Here is a 4,994-nt window from a genome sequence, read left to right on the forward strand (position 1 = left end):
ATCAAAGCAATGGGAAAATACTGACCCAGTTAAGAGGTTATAGAACAGTAATGTATAATAAATCAGAAACCAGATGAGGAAGGGAAAGACGCTGGGCACTACTTCAAAAAATAAAAGTTATTCAAACGGGGTGCGTGGTTAAGCGAAGTTTGATAATTCAGTAATGACAGACGGAGCTTGGCCAATGCTGTGGATAATTTCAATTTCTACTAAAATATTTGAGTGGCAACGGCCTTGCCGCAGTGGATACACCGGTTCCCGTGAGATCACCGAAGTTAAGCGCTGTTGGGCGTGGCCGGCACTTGGATGAGTGACCACGCAGGCCGCCATGCGCTGTTGCTATTTTTCGGGGTGCACTCAGCCTCGTGATGCCAACTGAGGAGCTACTCGACCGGACAGTAGCGGCTACGGTCAAGAATACCATCATAACGACCGGGAGAGCGGTGTGCTGACCCCACGCCCCTCCTATCCGCATCCTCACCTGAGGATGACACGGCGGTCGGATGGTCCCGGCAGGCCACTCGTGGCCTGAAGACGGAGTGAGAACTAAAATATTTGAAACAGGGCCCTTATGCTGAATATGTAAAATACTACAATCCGTGTATGTATCTGAACAGGGATGATTTTGATCCTTCCGTTGATTAGTGAGAGCGGATTTAGAATTGCTTAAGTCCTGATGCTCTGTGAACCTTATGCTAAAGGAGCAGCCAGTTTAACCGATGTAGGTGGAAGGACACTCACTACTTTGGATGCGAAATACACCCGACTGTGCGTAGCGGGTGTCTTCTCTAGTTTCTTGGTGCTTCAGTATGCGTCAGATCTTATTTGAGGTACAGAAGACCTATATCATTGACGTCGGTTTGCAGTAGGGTTTTGGAGCATATAATGTATTCAAACATTACGAATCACCTCGAAGGGAACGATCTATTGATACGTAATCAGCATGGCTTCAGAAAACATCGTTCTTGTGCTACGCAGCTAGCTCTTTATTCGCACGAAGTAATGGCGCTATCGACAGGGGATCTCAAGTCGATTCCGTATTTCTAGATTTCCGGAAAGCTTTTGACACCGTTCCTCACAAGCGACTTCTAATCAAGCTGCGGGCCTATGGGGTATCGTCTCAGTTGTGCGACTGGATTCGTGATTTCCTGTCAGGAAGGTCGCAGTTCGTAGTAATAGACGGCAAATCATCGAGTAAAACTGAAGCGATATCAGGTGTTCCCCAGGGAAGCGTCCTGGGACCTCTGCTGTTCCTGATCTATATAAATGACCTGGGTGACAATCCGAGCAGTTCTCTTAGGTTGTTCGCAGATGATGCTGTAATTTACCGTCCAGTAAGGTCATCCGAAGACCAGTATCAGGTGCACAGCGATTTAGAAAAGATTACTGTATGGTGTGGCAGGTGGCAGTTGACGCTAAATAACGAAAAGTGTGAGGTGATCCACATGAGTTCCAAAAGAAATCCGTTGGAATTCGATTACTCGATAAATAGTACAACTGTCAAGACTGTCAATTCAACTAAGTACCTGGGTGTTAAAATTACGAACAACCTCAGTTGGAAAGACCACATAGATAATATTGTGGGGAAGGCGAGCCAAAGGTTGCGTTTCACTGGCAGGACACTAAGAAGATGCAACAAGTCCACTAAAGAGACAGCTTACATTACACTCGTTGGTCCTCTGTTAGAATATTGCTGCGCGGTGTGGGATCCTTACCAGGTGGGATTGACGGAGGACATCGAAAGGGTGCAAAAATGGCAGCTCGTTTTGTATTATCACGTAATAGGGGAGAGGGTGTGGCAGATATGATACGCGAGTTGGGATGGAAGTCATTAAAGCAAAGACTTTTTTCGTCACGGCGACATCTATTTACGAAATTTCAGTCACCAAATTTCTCTTCCGAATGCGAAAATATTTTGTTGAGCCCAATCTACATAGGTAGTAATGATCATCAAAATTAAATTAGAGAAATCAGAGCTCGAACAGAAAGGTTTACGTGTTCGTTTTTCCCGCGCGCTGTTCGGGAGTGGAATGGCAGGGAGATAGTATGATTGTGGTTCGATGAACCCTCTGCCAAGCACTTAAATGTGAATTGCAGAGTAATCATGTAGATATAGAAGGAGGATATCAAAACCTTACAACTCAAGCAATATTTTCAGTTTGTTCTATAATATATAATTGCGTGTGACGAGGGCCTCCCGTCGGGTAGACCGCTCGCCTGGTGCAAGTCTTTCGATTTGACGCCACTTCGGCGACTTGCGCGTCGATGGGGATGAAATGATGATGATTAGGACAACACAACACCCAGTCCCTGAGCGAAGAAAATCTCCGACCCAGCCGGGAATCGAACCCGGGCCCTTAGGATTGGCAGTCTGTCGCGCTGACCACCCAGCTACCGGGGGCGGACTGTTCTATAATGCCCAATGAGGTGGTTCTCCGGCAGGATTGTTTGTATCGAAAACTGACTTTGCTTCGAAACATATTCAGAGTGAGAAATAAAATTTTATAGTGCACCGACAATTGCCTGCAGACAGAGTCATCTAATACTAAAATGTAGACTTTCACGGGCGGAATGTCATGTACATTATAATTATCCGGGCTGTTATGCCGTGGTCGGTTGATGAATTCTGTGTCAATTGCCAACGTTTCGTCCCCGTCTGTGGAGGACATCTTCAAAGGGGTCTGTAGCTCGATGGAAGGTCCAACATCTAAACAAGTTCTATTGGCTGTAAGGCAGGGATCCTGCAAAACGTTAGAATCATATTCTACGACTTCCTTCAACGTCTCACTCGAGCCACAACGTAAGTGCTCCTGGATCTGGATGCAGACGGCGTAGAGAACGGCGCTTACAGGAACAATAAGGCAGTGAGCAGCGTCATCAGAAGACTAACAGCGCAGCGTCGCTTTAATACCGTGAAGCGGCAGTTGACATTCAATTTGCTTCAGATCGTCAAAGAAATACGACATTCCATTTGGCCCGGATCCTCGAGGGGAAAATACCTGCAGACATTTGCCTAATATGCCGCCAATAAGGGAAAACAATGAAAACGCAATTAAATGAAATGAGAACCTCATTTCTGACGGACGGCGAGCAATCAAATTTTGAGCGTCCCCCCAGTTTGTCCGTCCGTCGCATGCAGAGAGCACTCCGCGAGGACTTACATTCGAAATGCAGAGTGCCTCCCCTTATTCCCGCCACGCCTTCTCTCTTTCTCTCTCTCTCTCTCTCTCTGTCTCTCTCTCTCTCTCTGTCTCTCTCTCTCTCTCTCTCTCCCCCCCTCTCTCTTACTGGTCCCCGTGCGTCTTCCTTTCTGAGCGGAATTAGATCGCCGTAGGCGCGCCTCGGATGCGCGGGGTGATTCCGCCCCTGAAGATGCTCTCCTACTTACACCTCGAAAGGTCGCTGCGAGCGACAGAATTCACATAAAACAGGCAGGCGACTTTTTACGAGGCCCTGGGGCGCACATCATACGCGCCGCTGCCTGTCCTGGTGGAGCAGCAGCCCGGCAGACCCATCTCCGCAACTCCCAAGAAAGGGCTGCCACTCTTTGCAGCGCCCAAGTGGCCCGAAGCGAGAAAAGTAGCCTCTCCTTTATCCACCACTGGTGTCTCTTTCGGCCACGTTTATTTGGGCTCCAACCATCTTTAAGTAAGTACGTAGGCCAAAAAACACCCCCCCCCCTTCCCCTCTAGGATATGTCATGGGTCAATGCACTCAAGACTGATGCAGCATATGACTCACAGAAGACCACACGGCGATGAGATGTTCTTCATCATCATCATCATCATCATCATCATCATCATCATCATCATCTTCTTCTGCTTCTTCTTCTTCCTCTTCCTAGGCTGCAGCCTGTTTCCTTCAGTACCTCACAGTCTACCCTGAGGTTGTTGCTCTATGAATGGCCAATATTTCTTTCATCAGCTAATAATTTACTTCTTACAATTTTCACAATCTTCCGTTCATCCACCCCGTCTACGCGCTCGTTCCACTCATGCTTTCCCTTATGTACCCACTCATTAATGGAGTCGAATTTACAACCTTTCCTAATGCTTTCACGCCTCTCGTTATCTCTCGGTGTCTTCACTCTGATCCTTCGCAGAATTTTCATTTCCGTGGTTTCTAAAAGTCTCTTTGTATCTGATGTTTCAGGTCTTGTCTCAGCTGTGTATTTCATAATTGGTCTCACTACTGTTTTATATTTTTTGCATATTTTTGCCTTTGCATCCTTATTTTTCCCAATAGTATCGTTTAAACACCCTGCCACCTTATTTGCTTTTGCTACTTGTTCCCTAACTTCATTCTCGGCATTTCAGCTGGACAGTTTGTAAGTAGGCTGTTTAGGTTTCTATGTTGGTAACGCCATGTAGCGCTCTGTATGAAAATCATTGACTGTGCTGTGTGCAGTCTGTGGCTGGTTAGCATTGTTGGAATATTCGCTATTGTAGTGTTGAGCAGTTGGATGTGAACAACGCGCAGTGTTACGCAGTTGGAGGTGAGCCGCCAGCAGTGGTGGATGTGTGGAGAGAGATGGCAGAGTTTTGAGAGCGGGCGATCTGGACGTGTGTCCGTCAGAAAAACGAAATTTGTAAGACTGGATGTCATGAACTGATATATATATTTATGACTTTTGAACACTATTAAGGTTTGTTCTCTATCAAAATCTTTCATTTGCTAACTATGCCTATCAGTAGCTAGTGCCTTCAGTAGTTAGAATCTTTTATTTAGCTGGCAGTATTGGCGCTCGCTGTATTGCATTAGTTCGAGTGCCGAAGATTTTTGTGAGGTAAGTGACACATGAAAGGTATAGGTTATTGTTAGTCAGGGCCATTCTTTTGTAGGGATTATTGAAAGTCAGATTGCATTGCGCTAAAAATATTGTGTGTCAGTTTAGTGTTGATCAGAATAAGTAAAAAGAGAAATGTCTGAGTACGTTCAGTTTTGCTCAGCTGTTTGAAAATCAAATAACATAAGAGGTTTACCAGCACAGTAAT

At 46.0% G+C, this 4,994-nt stretch overlaps 1 pseudogene; it reads left to right on the top strand.

Annotated features, from left to right (window-relative positions):
- The first annotated feature begins 224 nt into the window (after positions 1 to 224).
- Positions 225 to 342, top strand: LOC124712855 (annotated as a pseudogene).
- The last annotated feature ends 4,652 nt before the right edge of the window (positions 343 to 4,994 follow it).

The sequence above is a fragment of the Schistocerca piceifrons genome, chromosome 8, assembly GCF_021461385.2.
Source record: "Schistocerca piceifrons isolate TAMUIC-IGC-003096 chromosome 8, iqSchPice1.1, whole genome shotgun sequence".
NCBI lineage: Eukaryota > Metazoa > Arthropoda > Insecta > Orthoptera > Acrididae > Schistocerca > Schistocerca piceifrons.